The sequence below is a fragment of the Saccopteryx bilineata genome, chromosome 1 (genome assembly GCF_036850765.1).
Source record: "Saccopteryx bilineata isolate mSacBil1 chromosome 1, mSacBil1_pri_phased_curated, whole genome shotgun sequence".
NCBI classification, from domain to species: Eukaryota; Metazoa; Chordata; class Mammalia; order Chiroptera; family Emballonuridae; genus Saccopteryx; species Saccopteryx bilineata.
This window is the reverse complement of record NC_089490.1, coordinates 139,127,808-139,149,292: the sequence shown is the minus strand read 5'-3', so window position 1 is coordinate 139,149,292 and position 21,485 is coordinate 139,127,808. Positions and strand designations below refer to the sequence as shown.

General features: G+C 41.0%; 1 non-coding gene across 1 annotated transcript; it reads left to right on the top strand.

The window, feature by feature from the left end:
* Positions 1-4,648: 4,648 nt before the first annotated feature.
* LOC136321413 (U1 spliceosomal RNA) lies at positions 4,649-4,812 on the top strand. The gene has a single exon (XR_010728665.1). It is a non-coding gene; the product is annotated as a U1 spliceosomal RNA (small nuclear RNA).
* The last annotated feature ends 16,673 nt before the right edge of the window (positions 4,813-21,485 follow it).

The following is a 21,485-nucleotide window of genomic DNA, read 5'->3' as shown; positions in this document are numbered from 1 at the left end:
ATACTTGCTATTTCTTTGTTTAGGTTTTCAAACTGTCCCTCCATTGTTGTTCTAAGATCCCTAAGCATCCTTACAATCATTATTTTGAACTCCGCATCTGGAAGTTTGATTATTTCCATATCACTCAGTTCATCTCTCGAAGGTGTCTCTTGTGGTTTCATTTGGATTGCACTCCTTTGTCTTCACATTTTCTTTTTTATTTTTATTATTTTTATTTTATTTGTAGAGTTGGTTGAGTCTAGGCTTGGTGTTGTCTGCCTCCAGTTTTCAGTTGTGTTATTTTTAGGTCTTCGTGGGTTGGTATCAGCTATTACTTGTAATCCACTTTCGGATTTGGGCAGCTTTGAAGTCTTGATTTGTTTGTTTTCTTAACAGGTGATAGTCTTGTTAACCGATCTCAGCAGGGGGCTTCCTTGAAACTGTAACCAGGAATGCTGTGGGTGTAACCTGAGAGGCTGAAGGTCTCTTTCTCCAACTAATCTCACTGGGGGCAGGGTTTTTTCTCAGCTTCAGTAGGGGGAGGTGTATCTCAGATCTCCATGGAGACCTGAGTTACTGCCCCTCCTCCCCACTTCTTGTTTTCAGGTGTGTCTTGTTGCGCTGATTGGAGCTGGATAGATGTCCAGAGATCTCTGATCCGGAAGCACTTCAGCTCTGTTTTGTGAAAGGTTCAGTCCCTCCCCCAGCTATGGCCGCATCCAGCACGAATGAGTCAGCTTTTTTATTTCGTTTCTTGCATACCTTAGCCCCTCACAGTCTGTCCCTCTCCCTGTCCTTTCCACTTGGGAGATAAGCTGGTCTTTTCAATCCACCTTGCTCCCTGGTCGCCAGGTAAGTGGCTGTGAGCAGTAGTTTCTGCTCTTTTTCCACTGTGAAATCCTCTCTGGGCTCTCAGCCTCACCCCCCCCTCCTTCCGTTCCTGTAAGCAGAGGAGATTCAGGCACTCCTTACCAGGATTATTGTGGCTTCCTCTTTGCTCCTTGGTTTTTGAGAGCTGTTCTTGCAGTTCAGTGTTGGTTTTTCATGCTGATTTTTTCTAAATTGATTTGTATTCCAGTTTGGTGTTGAGAGCTGGGCGTCTGTGCGTCCACCTACTCCGCTGCCATCTCCTCCTATAAGAAATAATTTTAAAATATTAATGAAAAAATATTAAATAATACCTGACAAAAAACAATAAAACTGTTATTTAAGATATTTTCATATTGCTTCTTGGTTGGCGTCCTCACTTGTAATTTTCGCCTTTATCTGAGCATCATCAGCTGTGTGATTTATCCTTAACTATCTTTTCACTATAGGAGTAGGATCCCATTTCTTTAGAGGTAGGCAGATTAGAATAACAGTCATTGTGTTTGATATATTAGAAACAGGCAACTTCTCTTCTCTGAAGACATTATGTTCATCTTTTAAAAACCCCACCTTAGAGAGAACCCTGATTACAAGTGCCATTTTAACAACTGTTTCGCCGAATTCAACAAAAAATTAGGTATCGGTTCTGCTGAACCCTGAGAACCAGCTGAATCCCAGCACTGGAAGAAGCCACATGAAGACTGGTAGGAGGTATGGAGGTGTGGAATGCGCTATTCCTACAGCCATGTATGACAGTTTAATTTTGGGAGGGAATCTCAGCCGTGGAGGTTCCCTCTGAGGAGTGAGGGGTCCCAGCCCTACATCAGGCCTCCCAGCACAGGGTTCCAAAGCCAAGTAGAGAAGTCCCCATTACTTCTGGATGTAAAAATCAGTGGGAATTGTGGCTGAGTGAGATGGAGGGCTGCAAGAATCCCAGGAAGCTCCTCTTTTGTTATTTGTTTGTATTTTTTTGAAGTGAGAAGCGGGGAGGCAGAGAGACAGATTCTCACATGTGCCTGACCAAGATCCGCCTGGCATGCCCACCAGTGGGCAAAGCTCTGCCCATCTGGGTCATTGCTCCATTGCAACTGGAGCCTTTCCAGTGCCTGAGGTGGAGGCCATGGAGCTGTCCTCAGAGTCCAGGCCAACTTTGCTCCACTGAAGCCTTGACTGCAGGAGGGGAAGAGAGAGACAGACAGAAAGAAAAGGGAGAATGGTGGAGAGGCAGATGGGCACTTCTCCTATGTGCCCTGGCTGGGAGTTGAACCTGGGACTCCCACATGCCAGGCTGACGCTCTACTGCTGAGCCAGCCGGCCAGGGCCAGAAAGCTCCTCTTAAAGGGTCCATGCACAGACTTTCTCAAACTCACCCTCTCTGAGTTCTAAGCAGCAGCTTTAAAGGAACCAGGAACATAAAGGGAGAAACTAGATTATGGGGCACCAGGGCAAGAGTTGGGGGGCAGCTTTCTGCCAGACAAGAGTGCTGGCAGAGGCCATTAGTCCATTTCTAAGACTGCCCCTCCAAGCACTGCCAACAGAACCAGCAGTCAGGTGCAGTATCTGAGTTTCCATTAATCTTGTTCACACTTTCTCCTGGCCCAGGGAGTTCCCTGAGATCCTGCCCCACCCAACCTGTAGGCACACCCAAGCTACTTCCAGCGGCTCTTCTATACAACTGGCCTCTCTTGACTCATGCTTTGGACTTTCCTAAAATCTCTCAAACAAGCAGTATCTGGCCTCTGCATACACCATATCTCTTGCTAACTGGCCCCAGGCCTTTTCTGGGTACCTCTAAGCCATTTGAAGATCACTCTGTAGCTCATGCTGGTGGTCCCAGATAGGGTACAGACAGTGGTTGACCTTGCACCTCCTGGAAGATTCCAGAGCCAGTGCACCTGGTGGACAACTTCAGGTCATTTCAGATTTCAATCTTACCACCTCTATGAATAACACATTCAAAGGGCATACATGGGGAGCACCAAAGCCCCAGTGAAGGAAATTCTGCTTTATAGGATCAACTCCTGCATAGCAGCTCCCCTGCTGTAGTTGCAGCCAGTCCTCAAAGCTGATCAGCCTGGGGGGTCAATCTCTCTCAGAGATTCCAACACCAATCAAGGCTCAACTACAACAGAACAGTGCATACAGCCCACCCAAGGATGCACCTGGAGCACCCAGCTTGAGTGACTAGGGAGGCTGTGCCACTGGACCCTACAGGAAACCTACAACACAAACACAGGGAAGCTGCCAAAGTACGGAGACAAAGAAACATGTCCCAAATGAAAGTATAGAACAAAACTCTAGAAAAAGAACTAAACAAAATGGAGACAAGCAGTCTACTAGATGCAGAGTTCAAAACACTGGTTGTAAGGATGCTCAAGGAACTTAGAAATTCAACAAGAAATAATAATCATAAAAAGGGAGATAGAAATCATAAAAAGAAAACCAATCAGAGTGGAGAATACACTAACTGAAGTGAAGAATAATTTATAGGGAATCAACAGTAGAGTAGATCAAGTGAAGAATCAAATCAGTTATTTGGAATATAAAAAAGGAAGAAACACTGAATCAGAATAACATCAAAAATAAAAAAATTTAAAAATCAACTGGGGGCCCTGGCCAATTGGCTCAGTGGTAGAGCGTCAGCCTGGTGTGTGGAAGTCCTGGGTTCAATTCCTGGTCAGGGCACACAGAAGACGAGCCCATCTGTTTTTCCACCCCTCTTTCTCTTGCTTGTTTCTCTCTCACTTCTCCTCCTCTCCTGCAGCCATGGCTCAATTGAAGCGAGTTGACACTGGGGGCTGATGATGGCTCCATGGCCTTCGCCTCAGGTGCTTAAAACTGGCTCTGGTTTCAACAGAGCAAGGGTCCCAGATGGGCAGAGCATTGCCCCCTAGTAGGATTTCCAGGTGGATCTTGGTCTGGGCACATTCAGGAGTCTGTCTTTGCCTCCCCTTCTCTCATTAAATTAAAAATAAATAAATAAATAAATAAAAACACCTGGGACAACTTTAAGCATTCCAACATTCACATCATGGAGGTGCTAGAAGGAAAAGAAAGGGCAAGAAATTGAAAACCTATTTGAAAAAATAATGACAGAAAACTCCCTTAACCTGGTGAAGGAAATAAACATAGAAGTCTAAGAAGCACAGAGTCTAAAACAAGATAAACCCAAAGAGGTCCACACCAAGACACAGCATAATTATAATGCAAAAGGTTAAAAACAAAGACAGAATCTCAAAAGCAGCAAAAGAGAAACAATTAGTTACCTACAAGAAAGTTCCCATAAAACTGTCAACAGAAACTATGTAAGCTAGAAGAGATTGGCAAGAAATATACAAGGTGATGAAAAGAAAGGACCTACAACCAAGATCATTCTATCCAGCAAAGCTCTCATTTAGAATCAAAGGACATATAAAGAGCTTCCTAGACAAGAAAAAGCCAAAGGAGTTAATCACCAACAAACCAGTGTTATATGACATGTTAAAGGGTCTTCTTTACATGGAAGGAAAAAAAAAGATTAAAAAAATATGAACAATAAAATGACAATAGAATACCTAACTATCAACAATTGAATTTAAAAAGCAAAATAAGCCCCGGCTGGGTAGCTCAGTTGGTTAGAGCACTATCCCCATACACCAAGGTTGTGGGTTCAATCCCTGGTCAGGGTACATACAAGAATCAACCAATAGATCTCTCTCTCTCTCAAAACCATCAATAAAAATAAATAAATAAATAAATAAATAAATAAATAAACAAGCAGAACAGAAACAAAACAAACATAGCAAAAAAGAATGGTACCACAGTATCTACCTGGCAGGAGAGATACCATAATCATGAAGGTGGTTTTCTCAGGGTAAGGCTTATCCAGTGCACTCCAGATGTGCTGAACCTTGCATTTTCCCAAAATATGGGAAATTCTACCGTAAAACTTGTGCTAGTGGAAGACTGTGTTCATGCTCCCCCCTGGCTTTGTTGTATAAGAGGCAGACCCATGTTGCTTTTCCCCCTCTACACTTTCCCTGGTTGTCCCTGAAGGCCCAGCAGTCCCAGAAGAACCCTTTGATTCAACAAAGCCCTTGCAGGGATTTTGTACTGATGAAGTGAAGGAGTGACACCTATAAACTCTCAACCTTAAAAATAAGAGTGTTTTGTCCTATAGGTGCCTAATTGACAAGGAACTAAACACCCAGCTAGCCCAGAGTAGAAATGTAGAGATGCTGTGTTGTAGGAAGAATTCTGTAAAATAAATAAATAAAAATAAAAGAATGCTACCACAATGGGCTATGATCTTCCTGAACAGAATCAATGGGTTCTTTCTATTTTTGAAACAGCTGCTACACATGTTTGTATTTTTATTTCAATTTTGGAGAGAGAACAAGGTATTGAAGTGCTTGGTCATGTTGATTTTACATTTTTGTGTTTCACATCACTAGTATTGGTTGAAATACACCCAATCTCTTTTATTTCTCTGTCATTGTACAGCACTTTGCATGTACACCAGAAAGTCACTATTGACTTAGCTTCATTGGAGCCAACAACTCAAATAACTAGAAGTTTTTTTCTTTTCTTCCAGTGTTATACTTGAACTACGCTACCTTTTCCAAAATTTGGTGGGAGGAAAAAAAAATTCCCAATTAGCACAAACTGCAAAAAATAAAAATAAAGTCTTACCCTGGCAAATTACAGTGTTGTCCCAATAAACCAAGGTAGCAGGTTTGATCCCTGGTTAGGCATATACAAGAATCATCCAATGAATACATAAATAAGTGGAACAACAAATCAATGTTTTTCTCTCTGTCTCATTCTCTCTCTCTTTCCCTTCTTTTCTTTCTAAAAATCAATAAAAGATATTTTAAAAAATATAACAAGGTTGGACACTAAGATCTTTAAAGATGCTTTAGTCCTAAAAATCTAGGTGGTTCTTCTTTCTCTTTTTTTTATTGCAATATTTGTTTTAGTTCTTCTAGAGCAGTGTTTCTCAAACTTGAGGTGAATCTACTTTACCTTGGAATCATATTAAAATGCAGATTCTGACTCTGTAGGTCTACAGGTAGGGACCTAATATTCTGCATTTCCAATAACCTTCCAGAGATCAAGCCTACTGGCCCACAGATCACACTTTGAGTAGCTTGAACCTAGAAAGACCAACTGGTAAGAGTGTTAGTAAAACATATAAGTGAAACACAAAAAATTAGAAAATTTGGGACACATTTATCTCAGGGTTAAAGGATTTGCTTTGGGTCATCTGTAGTTGGTTTTCCAATTTGGTTGCCTAACACAGAGCTTGCATCAGTTATGGGTTGAGAAATGGAAGAACTTGTCTCCTTTGCCATTTATCCCACAGGCCATTCTGAGCAGAGGCCTTGGGAGATCAGCCCTAGCACACTGATAAAACCACAGATATGTGACAGACACACAATGGATAGCTGTGTGTTTTTACATCAACATCTTGTGCCCACATTTTTGGTAACTGAACCTGGTTTCTTAACTGAATTTGGAAATCCTTGACCCATTGACATTATTTTATATGGTTTTAACTTGAAGATATGTGAGTTGATAAGAGACAACACTACATACTTTACGTACTTGTCTAAGTATTTAATGAGCAACTGATATTTATTCATACTAAAATAGAAGTCTCTAAAAATAAAACAAAAACAGAAACAAAAAAAAAATAGAAGTCTCTATACATGAGCAGCTTAAAATCAAAATGGTGAGAAGTTAGCTCCACCAAAGAGGGATCCACGGTGACCAGTGTAAGAAACAACCCAGTGAAATTCCAATGACTTAGAATTAATTTAATTTTGAAATATTTAAAGTTTTATGATGAGATAATTAGAGATAATCTGGGGTATCAATACAATGATGAAAAAGTAATCTGAGTCACTTACAAAGAGCACAGCTCAATCTCAACATCAGGGATAGTCTGAGCAGGGTACACTGGTCCCCATAGCACTCTGCTATGATAGAGTTCCTTCCTTTGAGATGTAGAAAGCCCACGTCATCAGTTCTTGGTGGTCGTGGTGGGCACCCCCTTTCCCATTCAGAGAAACAGAGTTCCTCATCCCATCAGCCTGTAGGCGAGAGTGAGAGTACAACATGCACATGCATGTATGTTCACTTCTGAGTGTGGTGAGGGAAGTAATTTTAAGGTTCTGAGAGATGTCTTGATTGTCCCTTGCAAGAGTGATTTCTTCATGTTAGCAGTGGTTTCTTCATGTTGCCTTCAGATATCTCAAGGGAATGAGTGAAGAAATATTAAGGGTAGAAGAAAATTCAACCTCTGCCTTTTAAAATTGAAAGAAAGCAAATCATCATGCTGTACATCTTAGGCTTATACAGTGTGTATGTCAATGATTTCAAAGTAAAACTGGAAATAACACATAGATGACAGATTATAGTCAGCATAAATTATTAATCAATTTAGCCACAAAAATAAAATTAAATTTAAAAAATCAGGTGGTTACCAGGCCTTTCTAAATTGGCAGAAATGTGATGTATGGTGCAAATATATTCCTATGTTTAAAGATTAAATTCTAATTCTGAGAGGCTCTCCCCTTCCTCCAGTTTGGTGGGTCCTTCCACAGAGAAGCCAGATACACAGCTCTGGGTAAACAGCAGGCAGTTGAATTCACCCTTCCAGCCATCCACAGAACAGTAGGAGAAAAGGGCTGTCCCTAGCCCAGAAGGGAGGACTCCAGGCAGGGGACAGTATTGCTGATATGGGAGAGGAAGACACCATGGGGTAAGGAAGACGGGTTCTTCCTTTGATGAGTCTGAAGGCTAGAGTGGCCAGGAACTTATGGCTTAGGTATCTTAAAATATAGGTTTTATTATTATTTAGGTACAAGAAGGCCAACAGATCAGTGACATCGAAAACTTAGGTTGTCATAGATCCCAAAGAAAGGAGCATGTCTTGGCACAGGGGGGCATGCAAGGAAGCACTGGTGCTTATCAAGAGGCACAGGGAGTAGGGGTGGGGGTGGGGAGTAAGAATAAGAGTCTTTATTGTGGCTGTGATGGGAAGGAACAGACAAGACAAGATGAGCAGAGTTTAGATTAGCTGGCTTGAATAACTTCAGCAGGATGTGGGCCATAGGGGCTGTACCTGATGGTTTGATACTTGGCCCTGGGGTGACTAGAGCAGGTGGATAGTGACTCAAAGTGTGAGAGCCTGATACAAGAGGTGTTTGGGCTTGGGGGTTCTGAGTTCTTTAGTTTACTTTTGAAAGGCCCACTATAGATAAATTGTTTACTATCTCCAGGACTTTGATAGAGCTGGGAGGCAGTATGTTGTTAATAGATAACAGATTGTTTTGCCAATTAAAATATCTCTGGCTGACATTAGAGCTCTGGCAATAACCTGAAGGAGAGCTCTCCAATTTGGCCTATTGCTATGGGCCTTTCCCCTCAGTTGCTGATTTTGTCACTGACAGTGTTTTGTGGTCATAGGGCTTGTATTAGCCAAACTGGATAGATGCGGACTTCAGCATTTGCCATGTCTGATTACAACTGCTTACTTGGAGGGTTTGGCCTCCAGATTGCAAACCGATGAAAGCACCCAGACCAATAGTAATGAAACCAACAGTCAACAGGATGGTGTTCAGCAGCACCGCAGTTTTTGTTTTGCTTTATTTTTGTGTGGTAGAAATTTATACTCAGGTCCCATATCAGATGAGCAGCTGCCTGACTCATAGATAATCTATGATTAATGAGTCCCAGCACAGTATGCATCCTCGATCTGGCCTCCAGCCCTATGGCATGGGGACAAGGTCAAACATGTATAAAGATAGGGAAAGACATTATTAAAGGACCTCACATCTACTGAGTTTTTATATACATGAAGGTGAGATATATGCCCCTGTAAATTTAGGGGAAGGTGATGTGAAAGTTTTTAAAGTAGAGATTTGATGTGAGTCAGCTCAGTGGTCTTGGATTGAGAGAGATTAGGGTCTGGGACATGGTAAAGACCTGTTTAGGAGTGTCTGAAGCTAAGGTGACAGACTACCTAAAGTTTGGTCAATGTGTAAGGTATTTTTCCCTGCCGAGAAGGAAGGAACGGGGCTAGAGCCACAAAGTGTGAAATAGTAAACGGCTTTATTGAGTACAGAGCACACATCCCGCCCGGCAAGGTTCCCTGGCCCCGAGGTAAGATGGAGGCCAGGGAAGTTGCACAGATTAAACCGCGTGGGAGATATTTAAGGGGTCCCTTTAGGGAGGTGGAGCTAACATGACGTGGTGAAATCCCACTGGCTGGTAGACAAGGTTGCTTTTTTCCCAAAGGTTCCTGTGAAGTTTCTTTTGGCGCGCTTGGTTGTGGGCGGTCCCAGCCAAAGTTTGCGGGTCTGAGTTCCCCACGTGACCATCCCCTATTATCCACCGACCTTACATTCTGACCTTTTGTGTTAAATAGAAAAAGGGGCACCGTTTATTCATCTGGCTACTTCTGCTGAATAGGGGCGTCGTGGGGAGGGGGAGATCGGAAGGTGGTGGTTTTAAGGGGTGTCAGGAGGAACATCTGTGTGGCCGTGATTGGAGAAACTTCGCGGATTTGGTCCTGTAAGGATTTAAAAAAAAAAAGAGGAGTAATAGGGGGATTTGCAGAGTCCAGCCTTTTGGTGAGCTGGAGATGGATGGAGTCCAGTGGTTCCAACTGCCAGTGATCCTGTAAGGAGGCAAGCTTGAGGCAAAACTGCATGTTAGGAGTGGTGTAAAAAGGGGAAAGGAAGGGGGTCCCATCCATTCTCATAACCAAGACCTGTGAGGGAACTAGAGGTCCACAGTGTGATGGCAAAACAGAGAAGGCAGCCCCCGTGTCCACAAGAAATGAAATGGACTTACCCACTCGTTGCAGCATACCCTGGGTTCTCCGAGTTCAGGCTGTGTCCTAGAAGTTCGAGCTGGATTGGCCTTCCCATTCGGGCGGCTTGTCCTCCACATAGAGGCGCTGAGGAAAAACCTGTTGCCCAAAGGGGTAATCACTTTGCCAGTGACTGGGCTGCTTGTAGTCAGGGCAGGGCTCAGTGGGCAGCCTCTAGCAGAGGCCCTGCTGGGACCAGTGGTCCTGCTTGCCACACTTAAAGCAAGCTGCTGGTGGCTCTGCTGGTCTCAGGGTTGCCACAAGACCTGGGGGTTTGGAGCGTTATCTTCTGCTGCATGCGGGGCCTGGTGGAACAGCCTTGGCCTGTTTCTACTAATTGGGACCGTTAAAAACTTTAAATGCCGTGTTCACAGGTTCCGAATAGGGGTTTGGGGGTTTGGGAATAAGAAGAGGAGGGCTCATGTGGAGCCTGGCACCCAGATCCTGCAGGAAACGCTGGACAGGGCAGGAACTTCCTGCAAGAAAATTGGGGTTGGACCTCCTGAAAACCGGTGTAAGAGCCAATGCCAGGCTGAGAAAGGCCTGACGGAGGAGGGACTTAAGAACACAGTGAAGGGAGGGGCCCCTGGCCAGCAGGGAAGGAGAGAGAGATGGTAGTGGTGAATAAGAAACAGGTTTTTGAGAAGGGAGGGGAGGAGGCTCTCAGAGGGAGGGAGAGAGAGAGAGAGAGAGAGAGAGAGAGAGAGACTGCGGAGAAGGAAAGATCAGGAGTGGAGGTTTTAGGTGAGGTTTCTTAGGCCAGAAAAAGGCCTGTGCGGTGGAACAGGCAGCACAGAGATTAAGGACAGGTGCATAAATAATTAGAAGCCATGTATGTAAGAGATCTCCAATCAGTTCCCAGCTTTTTTGGCGATAGTTAAATTGGTGAGGGTGTTAACACCGAAAGTCCCTTCAGGAGGCTAATTAAGTGGGTTCTGTGGCCTGGCCACAACGGAGAAGAAGAACAGTTTCTTCTTCTTTAGGGAGGGAGATTTCTGTGCCCCAACAGCCACCCTCAGTCCTTGGAGTGGTCAGTATTGAGTATTAGCGTCCTAAAAACTCAAAGGTCTGGCCATGGATGGAAAAGGTAAAGTGGATATGCTCCAGAGGTCTCCGAAGCACACGCACTCAGATGGATGGAAAAGACTTCTCTGACGTAGCTACAGTTTCAGACAGGGAGTCTCGGAGGAAAGAACTGAGAGGAAGGCGGAGGCAGGGGACTTACCGCAACGTGCGCCGAAGTGGGTGGAAGGTCGGAGATCCTGGTTCTTTCTCAGAGGGGAATTGGAAGAGGAGCGGTCCTTGTGGACTTCTAACTCCTTTCAGGTTTTCGGCACCAAAATGTAAGGTATTTTTCCCCGCCGAGAAGGAAGGAACGGGGCTAGAGCCACAATGTGTGGAATAGTAAACGGCTTTATTGAGTACAGAGCAGGCATCCCGCCCGGCAAGGTTCCCTGGCTCTGAGGTAAGATGGAGGCCAGGGAAGTTGCATGGATTAAACCACGTGGGAGATATTTAAAGGGGTCCCTTTAGGAAGATGGAGCTAACATGACGTGGTGAAATCCCACTGGCTGGTAGACGGTTGCTTTTTTTCCAAGGGTTCCTGTGAAGTGTCTTTTGGCGCACTTGGTTGTGGGCAGTCCCAGCCAAAGTTCGTGGGTCTGAGTTCCCCACGTGACCATCCCCCATTATCCACCGACCTTACAGACTGTGCTGACCTTTGGGTTCCTTCTTTTATCAGGGTTGTCCTGGCTAAGGGATGGGAAGGAGCAATAGTCTGGTGAATTTCATCATTTCTCCCATTGCTATTGGCTCTTAATCCCACAGGATCCTCAGGTAGTAAAGGAGCCCTGCCGGGGTCCAGCCCTGGGGGGGGGGGGAAATCCAGGGATCCCACAGGAAGACACGGCGTCGACACGAAATGAGTGAGAGAGCCGCATTCTTTTTTAGCATTCATTGCCAGGCAACTCTGCCAATGGCTAGTCTAGCTTTATTTTTATATACACACACTAAATTACAATCACATGGTATTCAGAATACATTGATTAATAATTGTTTTTGTTTCACTATGGTTACATATTTCTAGGCAACAGTTAATTCATTTCTATAAGCTATAAATCAGGTAGTAAGTCATTCTAAGCATAGTTATACAATAACTTGAGCAGCAATAACAATATTGGCGCAAACTTCTAAAAGTATTGATTAATAACTCTACCTTACCTAATGTCCTATTGTCTAGTCAAATTTTATTTGTCTACTATATTCATATACTAGGTAAGTTCTAACTTTATTTTTCTCTGAGTGTTCTACCACCTGCAGGTCAGGTATGCAAGGAGAAAGGAAAGTTTCTCTACTCTACCACATGAAAAGGCTAGGGAGGTAAAGGAATGAATTAATTATTAATAGGAAGGAATTCTCCTACAAACTTAACCCTTTTCAAGGGATATCATAGCCAGCCTCTTATGTCTATGAGCCCAGGCAAAGGGGCATACAGGCTTTTCTGTGGAACTCACACCATCTGTCTCATTTTCAAAGAAATTACTACGAATCTACAGGGAAAGCATGGTGCTATTATCCCTGTGCCATAAATGATAGCACACACACCCAGAAAAGGGGGGATAAAAGGCCAGTTTAATTCAAAAAGTTAAAGGGGGAAGTATCATTGCGCCTTTTCTTTGCTGTGACTGTGTCAACTAGCAGTTGTTGATTTTCTTTGCTGTGACTGTGTCAACCAGCAGTTGTTGATCTTCTTTGCTGTGATTGTGTCAACCAGCAGTTGTTGATCTTCTCTGCTGTGACTGTGTCAACCAACAGCCATTGATCGGCTTCCGACATCTCCCCCTTTTTTGTTTTTTAAATAAAGCTTTTGTATTTGTCCCGCTGTTTTCCGGAGATTGTTGTTTAAGAGTTGGAAGATGACTGGAAGGACAAGAAGAGCAATAATTACCACAGCTATTATTATGCCTATCTCAGTAGCCAAAGAGGTCAGGCCATGCATAGAAACATACTTTTTATATTTTCAACAAACTGATTAGCTACTTCTGAGGCAGAGACTAAAGAGCCTGAATGTTCTAAATTTTGTATCTGCTGATGTAATTTTTTCAAATCTAAACTAATATCACTGTTATTCCAAACACCTAATAAATGATTCTGTACATTATTCCATGCTATGATAGACTGATTGTATTCTAGAGGAGTCACACATATTCACTTGAACCCTGCATAGCATCTAAGAGTCATCCTAACCTTCATAGCTAACAGCTCATTTCCTATGTGAATAAAAGCCTCCTCTAAAGCATTCACTTTCATTTCTAACTTCCTATCTATAGTCTCCTGTACTGCTAAGGCAAGAGATATATTACGAGATAAACTATCTACATGATTTGCAGTGTGAACTGATTGAGCTAAAGTGGTGGTAGAAGCAGCTACAGATTCTATAATAGCAATAATTCCTAAAATTAATTCTGCAATACATCGCTTTTCTCGATGGCGAGCAAGTGCTTCAGAAGCAGCCTGTAATGCATGCAACCCTGGGTCATCATACCAAGGCTGAGACAGACTAATAAGCGGCTGGTACAAAATAAACATGGCTTGAGCTTTGGTATCATAAGATAGACAGTTTGTTAAAATACAGTGAGCGCAGGAAATGCTAAACATAGAATTATAAGTGATAACAGAAAGATTACTGTCCATTGTAGCAATCAAGAGTACATAAGGAGCCTGTACACAAGCCTGAACAAAAATATTCTGAACAGGATAAGGGTGAGGCCTAACCATATGCGCGAGTGCAGCAGCTGCAATTAGCTGCCAAAGCTTTGTTTGATATCTGGTGGTTGATTCATTCTGATAAGTCAAGTGTGCAGGTATTCATCCATTAGACTGCCAACGTGTGATGTTTTTATTTAAGGGATTATATTTATCTGTCCAATTGTAAATGTCTTTCATTTTCTGTACTAATTTTTTATAATCATGTTCAAAATAAGGACTAGACCAATCTTGTACAGTGAAATTAACAGCACATGCAGTATAATTCATATAATTGGAATATGCACATTCTTGCCATAGGGGGAAACCAAGTCTATTCTCCACAGACCACCAGTAAGGCTCTTGAGTTGCCTTTTTTGGAGGATAAAATGGGTTTACATGGGTGAAATCCCTTAGGAGGCAACATAACAGGATTATACTCATGGGGGTCAGGGCCTCCAGGCATTAAAATTGTGAGAGACCATAAGTCTCTGGTTATGTGCTCAGATTTATTACTTTTAGGAGAGTCAGTTAAAATAGTCTTAAGTATAGTAGGAAAACATTCAGGAATCTTGAGAGTATTATTAAACATAAAACATATAGGTACATTATTTGTTTTTCCATGGAATGAGAAATTTGAATTAGTTTTATGCATAATAAAAGAACTAGATGATTCTCCCAAAAACTTAGTATGATTATTAAATACAGGTATATCATTTCCTCCCCAAGTAACAGGCTTAATTTAACCAAAGGTGAATTTGGAATATAAGCCCAATAAGATTTGTTTTGTCCAATAGCCTCAACAGTAAGTACCTGAATTGAAAGTACAGCTAGCATAGCAATAATCATAGTAGTAGGGTTACAGTACATATTTTGTTGGTCACAAATTAAATCAGCCCTTTCAGACAACGCCTTCAACTGGTCCCAGGTTGGTGGGTTGACAGATTGAGTAGAGCGAGCCAACCGTTGACCACAATAGGGAGGTCATCTAGCTTCCTGTAGTGACAGTCGTTGCATCACTCTAGTAACAGGATCATATGGAGAGTTCCTTGATGGCCTTTGCTGGAGAGTCACCAGTGATGTGGGTGGCACAGGAGTCTCCTCTGGGCTGGACATATAAGGAGGATGGAGATGAGGAGGGGGCAGTGGAGACCTCTGATGAGACGTGGAGAATTAGCCAGTCTGAGATCCAGAGAGGAGGATCAGCATCCTGTGGAAATATACAAGCATACCCTCTCCCCTGGGTTAGAATTACATCTGGCCCCTTCCATTGACCTGTTAATAAATCCTTCCACTTTGCCATTGGTTTAGGCTTATCCAGATCCAGATTCCAGTGTCTCAACATGCAAGTGTGGCCTTGATAGTCTGAATTAAGATTGTTAATAACAAACAAAGCATGATTTAAAAGCTGATGTGGGGAATTATATTTTAACTCACCTTCCTGTACTTTTTGAATCTGCATTTTCAGGGTCTGATGAGCCCTTTCTACTTACTATACCTTGTCTCTGTGGATTATAAGGGATGCCAGTAGCATGTGAAATGTTAAAGGTGTTACAAAACCTTTTAAAAACAGCTGACAATATGCTGGGGCATTATCAGTTTTAATGGCCTTTGGCATGCCTAGAATAGCAAAGCAGTGAAAAAGGTGTTGTACTCCATCTTTGAAGGCCTCTCCAGTTTGTGTAGTATAAGCAACAACATTTGAAAAGGTATTAACACAAACATGCACATAGCAAAGTTTGCCAAAAGATGGAATATGACAGACATCCATCTGCCAAAGGTCATTGGGTCAGAGTCCTCGTGGGTTAACTCCAAAACCACGATTAGGAAAGTGAGTAGGGCAAGTGTCACGGCTACGCACGATAGCTTGAGCAGCTTCACGAGATAGTTGAAACTGCCATCGGAGTGCAGATGCATTCTGATGATGTATGTAAAGCATGCGTAAGCTTAGCTTCCTCGACTGCTGTGAACACTACCTTTTGCTGTGTAAGCAAATCAGCAAGACGATTTCCTTTGTGTAGTGGTCCTGGAATAGAAGTGTAAGAGCGAATGTGGCTGATAAAGAAAGGGAGAGTTCTGGAGTGAATTTGCTTTTGTAGGCTGTTTAAAAGTGAAAAAGTAGTGGTTTGATGATGTGGCAAGGAGGTGGTTTCAATGTGAGGAAACATCTTAACTATATACTGTGAATCAGTGAACAAATTAAAGAGAACATGTTTCAATTTTTGAAATGCTGTTATAACAGCAATAATTTCTGTTTTTTGTGCTGATTTCTCCTGAGTTTCAGTGATAACATGCTCATTCCCTATAATGGTTATAGCTTTACCATTAGATGAGCCATCTGTAAAAACCAGTGCAGCTGGTGGCAGCAGCGGATTTCTAGAAGTCTTAGTGGGAAAAATTACTGATTGTCTTTCTAGAAATTGCAGCAATGGGTGAGCAGGAAGATGAAATAAAACCTTCCCTGTAAAATTACTAAAAGCAATTTGCCATTCCAAATTTAGCTGTAATAATGCTTGAAATTGATTCTTATTATAAGGAACAATTACCTCTGTCATTTCTTTACCAAATAACTCTGCTGCGGTTTCTTCCTTTAATTATAAGAGTAGCCACCAAATCGGTATAGGGCATAATTTTCTTGTGAGAAATAGGCAAGTGAAGCCACTCTAGAGAGCCATTCTGCCACAAACATCCGGTAGGAGTGTGTTCAGTGGCTAAAATCACAAGCTGCCATGGTTTCTCTATTTTAACTCTGACTAAATGTTGGTTATTAATTACTTCTTCTATTTTTCTAAGCGCTTTTTTTTTCCTTTTTGTATTTTTCTGAAGCTGGAAACAGGGAGGCAGTCAGACAGACTCCCGCATGCGCCCAACCGGGATCCACCCAGCATGCCTACCAGGGGGCGATGCTCTGCCCATCTGGGGCATTGCTCTGCTGCAACCAGAGCCACTCTAGCGCCTGAGGCAGAGGCCATGGAGCCATCCTCAGTGCCCAGGCCAACTTTGCTCCAATGGAGCCTTGGCTGTGGGAGGGAAAGAGAGAGACAGAGAGGAAGGAGAGGGGGAGGGGTGGAGAAGCAGGTGGGTGCTTCTTCTGTGTGCCCTGGCAGGAAATCAAACCTGGGACTCCCGCATGCCAGGCTGATGTTCTACCACTGAGCCAATCGGCCAGGGCCACATTCTAAGCGCTTTTGTCGCTTTTTCTGTAAGCTCTCGAGGAGAAGTTGGATCAGCATCTCCTCTAAAAATATCAAACAATGGCTTAAGCTCTGCTGTAGTTAACCTCAAATAGGGTCTAATCCAATTAATGTCTTCCAATAATTTTTGATAGTCATTTAGGGTTTTTAAATGATTTTTTCTTAATTGTAACTTCTGAGGACTGACAATGTCTATAGACAGAATATGCCCTAAGTAATTAAAAGGTGGCTGTACTTGAATTTTTTCCGGGGCTATTTTTAATCCAAAATTCTGTAAAGACTGAGTTGTTTCTTGTAAAATATTATGTAATTTTTCCTGATCAGGCAGAGCAAGTAAAATGTCATCCATATAGTGAATTAAGTAAAGATTAGGATATTTTATTCTTATTGGTTCTAAAGCCTGATTCACAAATTTTTTTTACTGTAGTAGTCATGTTTATTTTATTTTATTTTTTTAATTATAATTTTATTTTTTTAATGGGGCGACATCAATAAATCAGGTTACATATATTCAAAGATCAACAAGTCCAGGTTATCTTGTCTTTCAATTATGTTGCATACCCATCACCCAAAGTCAGATTGTCCTCTGTCACCTTCTATTTAGTTTTCTTTGTGCCCCTCCCCCTCCCCTTTCCCTTTCCCTTTCCCCCCTCCCCCCCGTAACCACCACACTCTTATCAATGTCTCTTAGTTTCACTTTTATGTCCCACCTACGTATGGAATAATGCAGTTCCTGTTTTTTTCTGATTTACTTATTTCACTTCGTATAATGTTATCAAGATCCCACCATTTTGCTGTAAATGATCCGATGTCATCATTTCTTATGGCTGAGTAGTATTCCATAGTGTATATGTGCCACATCTTCTTTATCCAGTCGTCTGTTGACGGGCTTTTTGGTTGTTTCCATGTCCTGGCCACTGTGAACAATGCTGCAATGAACATGGGGCTGCATGTGTCTTTATGTATCAATGTTTCTGAGTTTTTGGGGAATATACTCAGTAGAGGGATTGCTGGGTCATAAGGTAGTTCTATTTTCAGTTTTTTGAGGAACCACCATACTTTCTTCCATAACGGTTGTACTACTTTACATTCCCACCAACAGTGTATGAGGGTTCCCTTTTCTCCACAGCCTCTCCAACATTTGCTATTACCTGTCTTGTTAATAATAGCTAATCTAACAGGTGTGAGGTGGTATGTCATTGCAGTTTTGATTTGCATTTCTCTAATAACTAAAGAAGATGAGCATCTTTTCATATATCTGTTGGCCATTTGTACTTCCTCCTGGGAGAAGTGTCTGTTCATGTCCTCTTCCCATTTTTTTATTGGATTGTTTGTTTGTTTGTTGTTGAGTTTTATGAGTTCTTTGTATATTTTGGATATTAGGCCCTTATCTGAGCTGTTGTTTGAAAATATCATTTCCCATTTAGTTGGCTTTCTGTTTATTTTGTTATCAGTTTCTCTTGCTGAGCAAAAACTTCTTAGTCTGATGTAGTCCCATTCATTAATTTTTGCCTTCACTTCTCTTGCCATTGGAGTCAAATTTATAAAATGCTCTTTAAAACCCAGGTCCATGAGTTGAGTACCTATGTCTTCTTCTATGTACTTTATTGTTTCAGGTCTTATGTTTAGATCTTTGATCCATTTTGAGTTAATTTTAGTACAGGGGGATAAACTGTATTCCAGTTTCATTCTTTTGCATGTGGCTTTCCAGTTTTCCCAGCACCATTTATTGAAGAGGCTTTCTTTTCTCCATTGTGTGTTCTTGGCCCCTTTATCAAAAATTATTTGACTATATATATGTGGTTTTATTTCTGGACTTTCTATTCTGTTCCATTGGTCTGAGTGTCTATTTTTCTGCCAATACCATGCTGTTTTGATTGTCGTGGCCTTATAATAGAATTTGAAGTCAGGTATTGTAATGCCCCCAGCTTCATTCTTTTTCTTTAGGATTGCTTTGGCTATTCGGGGTTTTTTATAGTTCCATATAAATCTGATGATTTTTTGCTCTATTTTTTTAAAAAATGTCATTGGAATTTTGATGGGAATTGCATTAAATTTGTATATTGCTTTGGGTAATATAGCCATCTTGATTATATTTATTCTTCCTAACAAAAACAAGGAATATTCTTCCCTCTCATTATATCTTTCTCAATTTCTCTTAACAATGGTTTATAGTTTTCATTATATAAGTCCTTTACATTCTTTGTTATGTTTATTCCTAAGTATTTTATTTTTTTTGTTGCAATTGTGAAGGGGATTATTCTTTTGAGTTCATTCTCAATTGTTTCATTGTTGGCATATAGAAAGGCTATTGACTTCTGTATGTTAATTTTGTATCCTGCGACCTTACTGTATTGGCTTATTGTTTCTAGTAGTCTTTTTGTGGATTCTTTGGGGTTTTCGATGTATAGGATCATATCATCTGCAAAAAGTGATACCTTTACTTCTTCTTTTCCGATATGGATGCCTTTTATTTCTTTGTCTTGTCTGATTGCTCTGGCTAGAACCTCTAGTATCACATTAAATAAGAGTGGAGAGAGTGGACAACCCTGTCTTGTTCCTGATTTAAGGGGGAAAGCCTTCAGTTTTGTGCCATTTAATATGATGTTAGCTGATGGTTTATCATATATGGCCTTTATCCTGTTGAGATATTTTCCTTCTATACCCATTTTGTTGAGAGTCTTAAACATAAAATTGTGTTGTATTTTATCGAAAGCCTTTTCTGCGTCTATTGATAAGATCATGTGGTTTTTGTTCTTTGTTTTGTTGATATGGTGTATTATGTTAACCGTTTTACGTATGTTGAACCATCCTTGAGATTCTGGGATGAATCCCACTTGATCGTGATGTATTATTTTTTTAATATGTTGTTGTATTTGATTTGCTAGTATTTTGTTTAGTATTTTAGCATCTGTATTCATTAGAGATATTGGTCTGTAGTTTTCTTTTTTTGTGCCATCCTTGCCTAGTTTTGGTATGAGGGTTATGTTGGCCTCATAAAATGTGTTTGGAAGTATTGCTTCTTCTTCAATTTTTTGGAAGACTTTGAGTAGAATAGGAACCAAGTCTTCTTTGAATGTTTGATAAAATTCGCTGGTATAGCCGTCAGGTCCTGGACTTCTATTTTTGGGGAGGTTTTTAATGGTTTTTTCTATTTCTTCTCTACTAATAGGTCTGTTTAGGCTTTCTGCTTCTTCTTGACTCAGTCTAGGAAGGTTGTATTGTTCTAGGAATTTATCCATTTCTTCTAGGTTGTTGAATTTAGTGGCATAAAGTTTTTCATAGTATTCTACAATAATTCTTTGTATATCTACGGTGTCCGTGGTGATTTCTCCTCTTTCATTTTGGATTTTGTTTATATGAATTCTTTCTCTTTTTTCCTTGGTAAGTCTTGCCAAGGGTTTGTCAATTTTATTGATCTTTTCAAAGAACCAGCTCTTTGTTCTATTAATTTTTTCTATAGTTTTACTGTTCTCTATTTCATTTATTTCTGCTCTGATTTTTATTATCTCCTTTCTTCGGCTAGTTTTGGGTTGTTTTTGTTCTTCTTTTTCTAGTTCCTTAAGGTGTGAAGTTAAGTGGTTCACTTGGGCTGTCTCTTGTTTGTTCATATATGCCTGAAGTGATATGAACTTCCCTCTTATCACTGCTTTTGCTGCATCCCATAGAGTCTGATATGTCGTATTGTCATTTTCATTACTCTGTATATATCTTTTGATCTCTGCACTTATTTCTTCTTTGACCCATTCATTTTTTAAAAGTATGTTGTTTAGTTTCCACATTTTTGTGGGATTTTTTTTCTCCTTTTTGCGGTTGAATTCTAGTTTCAAGGCTTTATGATCAGAAAATATGCTTGGTACAACTTCGATTTTTCTGAATTTGTTGATGTTGTTTTTGTGGCCCAACATATGGTCAATTCTTGAGAATGATCCATGTACACTGGAGAAAAATGTATACTCAGTCACTTTGGGATGAAATGTCCTGTAGATGTCTATCATATCCAGGTGCTCTAGTGTTTTGTTTAAGGCCACTATATCTTTGTTGATTCTCTGTTTGGATGACCGATCTAGAGCCGTCAGCGGTGTATTGAGGTCTCCAAGTATGATTGTATTTTTGTCAGTTTTTGTTTTAAGGTCAATAAGTAGCTGTCGTATATATTTTGGTGCTCCTTGGTTTGGTGCATATATATTAAGAATTGTTATGTCTTCTTGATTTAGTGTCCCCTTAGCCATTATGAAATGGCCATTTTTGTCTCTGAGTACTTTTGTTGTCTTGTAGTCAGCATTATCAGATATTAGTATTGCTATTCCTGCTTTTTTTTGGATGTTATTTGCTTGGAGTATTGTTTTCCAGCCTTTCACTTTGAGTTTGTTTTTATCCTTGTTACTTAGATGCGTTTCCTGTAGGCAGCATACAGTTGGATTTTCTTTTTTAATCCATTCTGCTACTCTGTGTCTTTTTATTGATGAGTTTAATCCATTTACATTTAGTGTAATTATTGACACTTGTGAGTTCCCTATTGCCATTTTATAGATTGCTTTCTGTTAGTTTTGTGTCTTGTTTGATCCTTCTCTTTCATTTTTTTATCTTTTGTTTTTATTTGGTTGTATTCCATACATCTTTCCTCTGTTGCTATCTTTTTTTATCTCATGTGCTTCTGTGGTGGTTTTTTCAATGGTGGTTACCTTTAGGTAATGAAAAGGGTTCCTACCCTGTTCATTGTAGCGCACTATTTTGTGAGTACTTTTTGCACTCCATCGTCCTTTGCTACTGTTAATGTCCATCCTCTCCCCCCTTTCTTTTTGTTGTTGTCACAGTTTAAATTTGGTTTTATTGTGTTC